At 36.7% G+C, this 10748-nt stretch overlaps 1 long non-coding RNA gene across 1 annotated transcript; it reads left to right on the top strand.

Moving 5' to 3' along the window:
• Positions 1–211: 211 nt before the first annotated feature.
• On the top strand, positions 212–4381 carry LOC120441700. Its single transcript, XR_005614210.1, has 3 exons — positions 212–277; positions 3492–3557; positions 4035–4381. It is a non-coding gene; the product is annotated as an uncharacterized LOC120441700 (long non-coding RNA).
• Positions 4382–10748: the final 6367 nt, after the last annotated feature.

Raw genomic sequence — 10748 nt, 5'->3', positions numbered from 1 at the left:
CTCTGACTGCAGCATTGTCAGCACTTACCCTCAGTTGTAGTTTGATTTCAGCTTCTCCTCCGACATCTCAAAGCCAAATCAGAAATGTCCTCAGTTTTCTGCTCTTTTCAACTTTGTTCTGCTTCAGAAAACTGGTTCTTTGACACTTGAGAGTTTTGATCATTTGCCAAGTTAACTTTGCCACTCCTACAGAAAACCTGCACAAAGAGGAATTTCAATCTGGAAAATAGCCAAGTCGCCTCATTTGATGAACCTCAACCTGCGTCACTGAAAACAGGTATGCTGAGTTAGGTAACAAAGTTATTTGCATCTAATCCTTCAGACTCATAATAGTGGTGGAAAATATGTTACAAATTCTGTTATTTGATATTTAAGCAGTGGAAAATTCATTGTGCCCACCAAAATGCAGCACAGTTATGATGCAAGCAACTCTATAATATAGTAAATTATTATAATAGATGGTAAGGTTACGGCATGGTACTGAGGGTGACCCAGTGTTTGTACTTATTTAGAAGTTAAAACTACATAAATTACTTACATTTACACTGTAATTTAATCTGTTTTTATAAGGTGCTGACAATTTTCTTTTTAGCTTCTTTGCCTCTGAAACACTTTTTAATGAGACGACCTTACAAAGATTTTAAATGCAATTGAAGGCACAATTTTCAGGATTTGAACCTCAAAACAAAACTGGTATGAACAACAAAGTATCAATTTATGCTGTTAATTAATGGAAAATTAGAAAGAAATTATGTTCCTACATGCATATGTATACATGCATGTATGGAGTATACAAGCATTCAAATGTATGCATACTGCCAACTCCAATCAGAGAGATTCTAAAATTATGATGAATGGTTAAACTAATATAGTATAAACAAAGAGAAACAAAACAAATTTAACAGTACAAATCAACATTATTGCAAACAACACAGGAAATTAATGTTGAAGAAAATCATTAATTTGGTTATTTGGCAAGTAAGTCAGTGAAACAAGCATTGTAATTCTAAATGCACATATAATTTGAGTCCTGCTAGTTTTCACTATCTTGCTCTGTACTAGTTTATAATCATTATTTTCCCTTTTGTTTAGTTAAGCTTCTGTCACTCTCTGTGTCAAGTCCTTTGTATTTACTTCATTCATAATCTGGATTTTCTTTATTCAGTTACTTCACGTTTTATTTTGGGAGGTTATGTTCTTTGTTGTCTTGAGTTTTGTTTCCTCATCTCATTAGTTAGATTCAGCTGTGGTTGGGACGATGAGCTCTGTGTGCATTGTTTTACCTCGTCGTGTCACAGCTTTTAACACAGTGGTTCCCAAACTTCCACACCTTAAACATTTAGTAAACAATTGGAAAAAAAATAAAAGTAAACTGTAATAAATTACAGGTTGCAATAAACTACGTCTTTGAAATCACAGAAAGAAAAAACATCTTTATGGTGTCATTATTTTATGTGTAGTTGGGTTTTGTTCCTGTGTAAGAATATTCAACATTGCTATCAATACATTTTTCAAAAAATGCCTCTCTGTGCAAAATGGGTTTTAAAAATAAACATCTCCCTGAGAAGAAAAATCAAACATTGTTGTGCAAAAATAACAAATTTAATCCTCACATTTTTGAGTAACTGGTTTGAGCCTGCCTGTTGCTCCAGATCTTCTCAAACCTGTGTTGTAGTTTTGAGACTGCCACTCTGATTTAATTTTCAATGTCCAGCTTTGATCAATATTTCGTCGTGATTGAACCCACAGCAGAAAAGCAGAGTAAGTAGGATGTGGCAAAATGAAGGAAGTTTTACCCAGCAGTAGAGCTGGGCGATATAAGATTTTTTCATATCACGATATGTTTTTTTTCATTTCAGGCGATAACGATATATATCACTATACAAGCCAAATAACTATATTTGTAAGATTTAAATGTGCCGTTGCTCACAAGTAAAATGTGAAATAATTAGCTTGTTTTAATTGAAATATTTATTTCCCATAATAAGTTCAACAGGGTAGATGTACTTAAGGAACATGAGACTTCAGTTTCAGATAAATAAAGGCAAATATTGCAAACTACACAAAAGGCAGCCGCTAAAGCGTTTAAGTTTCAAAATAGAACAAACAAAACAGACTAAATTGTCAATTCCACTTAGAAACAAAATATTAATTCTAAAAATAAATCTTAGTTTGTTTTACAGAAGAACAGACAAAATTGACTAACTTCTGTCAATATCAAATAAACTGAGAACTAAAAGGAAATTCTCAATCTCTCCTTGTTGTATAGCTTAGCTTTTCAAACAGTTTTAACAGTTACTTTAGTCTGACAAAAGCCGAATGATGAATTAGCGCTTTCAGTCAGAGATTGAGCATGCACCGCTTTATTGTATTTCCAGACTTGCTTTCGGCACAATTTACAGTGCGCGCTACTCTGTTTTTTGTCAGACTTGAAATAGCCGAAATACCTTCACACTACGGAACTTCTGTGGCCCTTCTGTTCGACAAGCTCTCCGGCATTGGAACCATCACCTGTTTTTTCTTCGGTAACCTTCGCTCACGCTCTCGGTTGATTTTTCTCTAGTCGGCAAACTCATTTCCTTCATTACCGGGCTGCACGGCTGCAAAACAAATACACATGTGCGCCTTGGCGCTTGTGCTGTACGTAACAAGTCACGTGACGTGACGCTGCGGCTGTGATTGGTTCGGCTCTGCGCTACTTAATTTGGATTGGCTGGTTTTTTTGGGGTTTTTTTTTTTTTTTTAAGAGGACAAGAGAGATGAGGCCTATCGCAATAGTTTAATTTTTCTATTGAGAAAAGTTATTTCGCAATACATATCGTTATCGTTTTATCGCCCAGCTCTACCCAGCAGTGGTAATCTTTCTAGACTCCAATCCAAAATGCAGCCAGGGTCTTTGAATTAAACTGCAGCCTCTTGGTGAATCGGAGATGAGATCAATGAACTGTTCCTCCTACGATGCGCTAATGTCAGCAGGGGTTGTTGCACTGAAGGGGCCACGGACCCAGTCGTATTCTTTGGAATTCCGCACCAGGAAATATCTCTGGAATTGTTTCTGAAGGCCAGAAGTGTTGTTTCATGCATGAGATTACTTTGTTCTGCAGTTTCTTGTCTTACTTGAATAATTTTAAATTCACAATTGAGTCAACATTTTCACCTTTGACTCACTGCTGCCACATCTCAAGTTTTCTGACAAATGATGTGACTTTATCTGCCACATGTGGAAGGTGAATGTTTGTGCCCTGCATATGCAAATTCAGTTTGAGTTTCAGAAACATTTCATTGAGTTATATCAGTTTGGCTGGTGGCTAGATGACTGCCCTTTTCCTTAAAAAAGATGCGCATCTCTTCTCGCAGTTCAAAGAGCCTGGACAGCACCTTCCCACGTGACAGTCATCAGGACTCTCTGTGATACAAAACAGCTGGGCGGTTGTACTTTGAAAGCCACTAATATCAAAGTTTTTTATGCCGCTCTACTTTGCCTTGTCCAGATGTTTGCCATCAGAGAAAATGAATGCGACTGAACCTGTGGATAAATGAATACAACAAATATCAAGGTGTGTGTGATGTTTGGTGTTGCATGTGTACCTTTATCCCTACCAAACTAGAGCTAATGGTTCTTTTAGAGCACAGGTGTCGAAGTCCAGGCCTCGAGGGCCGGTGTCCTGCAGGTTTTGGATGTGACCTTGATCCAACACAGCTGATTCAAATGGCTAAATTACCTCCTCAACATGTCTTGTAGTTCTCCAGAGGCCTGGTAATGAACTAGTCATTTGATTCAGGTGTGTTCACCCAGGGTGTTATCTAAAACCTGCAGGACACCGGCCCTCGAGGCCTGGATTTCAACACCCCTGTTTTAGAGAAACAGTCACTAAACTGGGAAACATTGCCTCATGAATTTAATGATAAATGGAAAAATATGTCTCACACCGAATGGCTTCCTTATCTTAACAGTTTCTCATAAATGAACAGGTGAACAACAAATATTATGAGGTCAGTTCTTTGATCATTATTATGCAAATCTTTCCATTCAGAGAGAGAGAGAAAAAAGCAGGTGCTGGGCCTGGAGGACAGGGGGATCTGGACCAGACCACAGCTGAAGACCGCACTTGGGCGCAACTTCTGTCAGCAAAGAACAGGAAACTGTTCACATGAGATCAACAAAAGTGGAAAACAGAAGATTGAAAAATGTTGCCTGGTCTGATGGAATTTGTCTTAAACATAACATGAAAACATGGATCCATCCTGCCTTGTATCAGGAAATCTGAGCAAATGAAACCACAACTTTAAAAAAATACTTGCGGCTCGCACATTAACGTGAAGAAATACTTACAAAAATTATTATTTTCCTCTGAACCAATAAAGTACGATTGGCGCAGCCTTTCAACGCCTCTCTCTGTCTCTCCCCAGCCAAGTTGACCCAGACAGTAAAGCTAGTGCCATGTGTCTACCAAAAAGAGAGTACCAGTTTGTTTATTAGGTAGTTCGATGAAAGGCTTCAGCTAAGAGTGAGAAAAAAAAAAAAAAAAAAAAAAAAAAAAAATTGTGTTCACATTTGCAGTTTAGTCTTATTATACAATATTTGAAACAAAACACTACATTTTAGGAAATATTTGTTGGTGTTTTCTTGTTTGTTTGGTCTTTTTTGTGTACTACTTGAACACTAAAGTGGCCAGAGATGGGCAGTACCCGTTACTGTAATCTGATTACTTTTTTCAAGTAACGAGTAATGTAAGGGATTACTATTGCAAAAACGGTAATTAGATTACAGTTACTTTCACGTAGGAACGCTGCGTTACTGCATTACTAAAACCTTGATTTTTTGCAAGAACGTCTCATGACAGTGACGTAGCGAGTGCGACCTTCGTGACAACAGCTGTCTGCAGATCATAATATATCGAGTGCGGGACAGAGTGTAGCATGCAGCGTTTAAAGCGTGGAAGTACTGACCTTATTTTGAGTTTGATTCCATAAAAAGTGACAAAAACATTAGTGTCCATTGTGCGTGGAAGAAAACTTTTACAGCGAAAAAACCCTAAACTTCCAAGCAAGCAGCGATTGCGCTACTGACGTAATGTGAAATTCACAGAGAAACTCATGATTCTTCCACTGACCGCTGCAGCACACCTGCACCAGGGTAAACCTCCGCCTACCCCAGTCCTGCTTTACAGGTGAAAATAGAGCAACAGGACCGCTAGTCTTTGATTTTATTTATTTTCTGCTGTGTTTTACTTGCATCTATTTGAAAGAGTGAGTGTAAACATAAAAAAATATTTTATTTTATGTGCTGGAATGTGCAGAAAATAGGTTTAAATGTTAAACAAATTTCTTCCAGTCAGAGAATGTTTCATATAATTTAATTTTTGCTTGATGCATAAAGTTAAAAGATTAAAACTAATAAAACAAGTTTTAAAAAGAGACTTTTCCATTTGATTACATTTTGTATGATGAATTATGCAGAAAAAGTACAATTGGGCTGAAAGATCTATCGCTTTATCACCTATTCAGGTTGTAAATCGTGTTTTTACTTAGTTACTTAGTTACTTTTTAATTGATTACTTTTGAAAATAAGTAATCAGTAAAGTAACAGGATTACTTTTTGGGGGAAGTAATCAGTAATTAGTAACTGATTACTTTTTTCAAGTAACTTGACCAACACTGAAAGTGGCCCTCCAATGTAATGAAAGTGCCAGCAGTGGCCCACAGCTTATTTAGGTTTGAGACCCCTGCTCTAATGTAAGCTAGTGGTGGGCGAATCAATCCAAATATGGATAGTATCAATACCAAGTCGGCATCGGTATCGGATCGATACTAGCCTGGTGAGATCGATTCTTTACTTTGAGTTCTGCTTGTTTACAATGCTGTGCTTTCAGTATCAGTGAAGAGCAGGCACACTTTGCTCCCCCTCCCCCACACTTATGTTTCGGTGTTGTGCTGTCACGTCACGTGAATTAGACACTTTGGGGGTTGTTAAGTTGTTTACATATTAATTATATATTTTGTTTTTGTTGTTGAGAATTTTAATTGTAATTTTTGTATTATAGTTTATCAACAGTATTTGTTTGAATTTGTTTACTGGTTTGCGTGCACTTAAGATTTTTCAAAAAAAAAAAAAAAACATCGCCACCACGGCAGACCCGATGGCATTTTCATGCTTCGCAGCATCATTTATTCTTACAATAATCACACGGTTGCTGTAACAGTACATTCAACACAAGGGCGTAGATTTGGTTTTGGCATTGGTGGGGACAGATGATTCAACCATCGAACCCCGCCCTGTTTCTTTTTTTCATTTTCGTCTTTGCTTCTTGATAAAAAGAGGAGAAATATACTTGCCTACATATCCTATTCTACATGCTTTTAAACCATTTAAAATTACAATTCATAGTTTTATATGTGAATTATATAATGTTAAGTTACTATTAAACAAATGACTGACTAAATATTTTATACTTTAGTTTACTTCAGCCATATTCCATATAAATCAGGTATCATAAAAAAATAAAAATAGCTTCAAATACAGTCATGACAATAAAAGAATATGACTTTAACGACTTAACAACATTACTTCAGTTATAGTACACCAACATCTCTGATACATTAGCACTAAGGGAACACTGAATGACCTGCTGGTTTTGGTCCATAAAACTACTCATCTAAGATTACCACAAAGTAAAAGATCTCTCAGCAAAATTATGCAACATTTTAGGCACTATTGCCCCGATCAAATCAGTGAGCTGGGAGTTTTTATTCTAAACATGAACTACTGTTACAGCAACAAACATGGACTACTGGTGCCCCACACAACAACTCAATGTCCACTATGTGAAGGAGCCAAACACATGCTTTCTCCTCTCATTAACTGAGATAAACTGCTGGTGTTGCACCCTCAGAGAGACATGACTGCATTCTTCTCTTTGCAACTTTATTCTCCTCAGTTCAGGTTTGGAGTTTACAGGCAGCATAGCATATCATCAGCAAAGCACCGCTCTCACATCTCAGACACCATTTTTTTTCCCTTTCTTCCTGCGCTTACTGATGACATCACTCGTCTGAACTCTAACCTCCTGGAGCTAGTAAACTACAAAAATTAACTAGAAATGTGTCCAAAAACAAAACAATATTAAATAAGAATAGTCTTTAGAGATTTTTCCAATGATTCAGAAAATGCAAGTTCTATAACTACTTTTAGAGCACAACACTGGCATATTTGTTTTACATCTATACTGTCCAGTCTCTCCTGGTGGACATGGCAACACGTTATTCATGGTTACATACAATTTTAGACTGATGAGGGCCAAAGCCCAAAACGATGTGCCGGGAGTTTGCTGTTCTCCCCGGCTCAGATATTTGAAGTTTTCAGGCGAGAATGTAGCTGTGCAAAGTTTTTAAAAGTTTATTTTGCAACCCAGAAAGAGTAATAAGAGGGGCACTGAAATTCGGGATTGTGCGAGAAAAAACGGGAGGGTTGGCATGTATTGCCTTGCATAGCCTGTAACGTTATTATGATTGTAACCGAGGACAAGGTATGAGTAAACGGGGCAAAGAAATAAATTGATCATTTATTTATTTATTACATTAATTAAACATACAAATTCCCCGTTATTTCCAGACAGGACTTACAACACATCCTGCTGATATCCCAGCTGCACATGAGACTTACCACACAAACTGTGCGAAAATAACAACACTGCAACCCGTCACACCCCGCTTAGCACCGCGGTCAAGTGAGCCGTCATTTGTGAGCCGCGGTCAAGCCAGCCGTTTCCTCTCCGCCGCATAAATTTCCTTGCGCTTTTACACCAGTCTTTAAGGTATCGCCTTTTCGATTTATATCCCGATTGAAAGCCTACACCCGCGCGCACGTGCACGCGCGCGAACACTCACACGTGCACGCGCACACACAAATTACAATGGAACAGCCCAATACAACCATCGTGACAGTCTGGTTGCATATTCAAAAATTCATTAAAAATCATCCTTAGTAGTTGATGTCCAACTTTCAACACATCCCTCCTCTGGGACACCTACTGTACCTCTGTGCCAACTTTCAGACAGATTTACTGTGGAATTCCTCAGATATTAAAGCAAACTTGTATTCAATGCAATACAGTCAATACAATTATGTCAATTTCAAAAATTCATTAAAAATCATCCTTAGTAGTTGATGCCCAACTTTCAACACATTCCTCATCTGGGACACCTACTGTACCTCTGTGCCAAGTTTCAGCCAGATTTACTGTAGAATTCCTCAGATATTAAAGCAAACTTCTATTCAATCCAATACATTCAATACAATAGAATTATGTCTATTTTCAAAAATTCATTAAAAATCATCCTTAGTAGTTGAGGCCCAACTTTCAACACATTCGTCATCTGGGACACCTACTGTACCTCTGTGCCAACTTTCAGACAGATTTACTGTAGAATCCCTCAGATATTAAAGCAAACTTGTATTCAATGCAATACAGTCAATACAATTATGTCAATTTCAAAAATTCATTAAAAATCATTGTTAATAGTTGAGGTCCAACTTTCAACAGATTCTTACTCTGGGACACCTACTGTACCTCTGTGCCAAGTTTCATCAAGATTTACTGTAGAATTCCTCAGATATTAAAGCAAACTTCTATTCAATCCAATACATTCAATACAATAGAATTATGTCTATTTTCAAAAATTCATTAAAAATCATCCTTAGTAGTTGATGCCCAACTTTCAACACATTCCTCATCTGGGACACCTACTGTACCTCTGTGCCAACTTTCAGCCAGATTTACTGTAGAATTCCTCAGATATTAAAGCAAACTTGTATTCAATGCAATACAGTCAATACAATTATGTCAATTTCAAAAATTCATTAAAAATCATCCTTAGTAGTTGATGCCCAACTTTCAACACATTCCTCCTCTGGGACACCTACTGTGCCTCTGTGCCAAGTTTCATCAATATTTACTGTAGAATTCCTCAGATATTAAAGCAAACTTGTATTCAATGCAATACAGTCAATACACTACAATTATGTAATTTTCAAAAATTCATTAAAAATCATCCTCAATAGTTGATGTCCAGCTTTCAACAGATTCTTACTCTGGGACACCTACTGTACCTCTGTGCCAAGTTTCATCAAGATTTACTGTAGAATTCCTCAGATATTAAAGCAAACTTCTATTCAATCCAATACATTCAATACAATAGAATTATGTCTATTTTCAAAAATTCATTAAAAATCATCCTTAGTAGTTGAGGCCCAACTTTCAACACATTCCTCATCTGGGACACCTACTGTACCTCTGTGCCAACTTTCAGACAGATTTACTGTAGAATCCCTCAGATATTAAAGCAAACTTGTATTCAATGCAATACAGTCAATACAATTATGTCAATTTCAAAAATTCATTAAAAATCATTGTTAATAGTTGAGGTCCAACTTTCAACAGATTCTTACTCTGGGACACCTACTGTACCTCTGTGCCAAGTTTCAGCCAGATTTACTGTAGAATTCCTCAGATATTAAAGCAAACTTCTATTCAATGCAATACAGTCAATACAATTATGCCAATTTCAAAAATTCATTAAAAATCATCCTTAGTAGTTGAGGTCCCACTTTCAACACATCCCTCCTCTGGGACACCTACTGTACCTCTGTGCCAAGTTTCATCAAGATTTACTGTAGAATTCCTCAGAAATTACAGGAAATTTATATTCAGTGCAATACAGTCAATACACTACAATTATGTCATTTTCAAAAATTCATTAAAAATCATCCTTAGTAGTTGAGGTCCAACTTTCAACAGATTCTTACTCTGGGACACCTACTGTACCTCTGTGCCAAGTTTCATCCAGATTTACTGTAGAATTCCTCAGATATTAAAGCAAACTTGTATTCAATGCAATACAGTCAATACAATAGAATTATGTCATTTTCAAAATTCATTAAAATCATCCTTAGTAGTTGATGTCCAACTTTCAAAACATCCCTCCTCTGGGACACCTACTGTACCTCTGTACCAAGTTTCAGCCAGATTTACTGTAGAATTCCTCAGATCTTAAACCAAACTTGTATTCAATGCAATAAAGTCAATACACTACAATTATGTCAATTTCAAAAATTCATTAAAAATCATCGTTAGTAGTTGATGCCCAACTTTCAACACATTCCTCCTCTGGGATACCTACTGTACCTCTGTGCCAAGTTTCATCAAGATTTACTGTAGAATTCCTCAGACATTACAGGAGATTTATATTCAATGCAATACAGTCAATACACTACAATTATTTAATTTTCAAAAATTCATTAAAAATCATCCTCAATAGTTGATGTCCAACTTTCAACACATTCCTCCTCTGGGACACCTACTGTACCTCTGTGCCAAGTTTCATCCACATTCACTGTAATATTCCTCAGAAATTACAGGAGATTTATATTCAATGCAATACAGTCAATACAATAGAATTATGTCATTTTCAAAAATTCATTAAAAATCATCCTTAGTAGTTGATGTCCAACTTTCAAAACATCCCTCCTCTGGGACACCTACTGTACCTCTGTGCCAAGTTTCAGCCAGATTTACTGTAGAATTCCTCAGAAATTAAAGGAAACTTGTATTCAATGCAATACAGTCAATACAATTATGTCATTTTCAAAATTCATTAAAAATCATCCTTAGTAGTTGATGTCCAAATTTCAAAACATCCCTCCTCTGGGACACCTACTGTACCTCTGTGCCAAGTTTCATCCAGATTTA

The sequence above is a fragment of the Oreochromis aureus genome, linkage group 9 (assembly GCF_013358895.1).
Source record: "Oreochromis aureus strain Israel breed Guangdong linkage group 9, ZZ_aureus, whole genome shotgun sequence".
NCBI classification, from domain to species: Eukaryota; Metazoa; Chordata; class Actinopteri; order Cichliformes; family Cichlidae; genus Oreochromis; species Oreochromis aureus.
The sequence above is the reverse complement of the archived record's forward strand: the minus strand, read 5'-3'. Positions and strand labels throughout refer to the sequence as shown.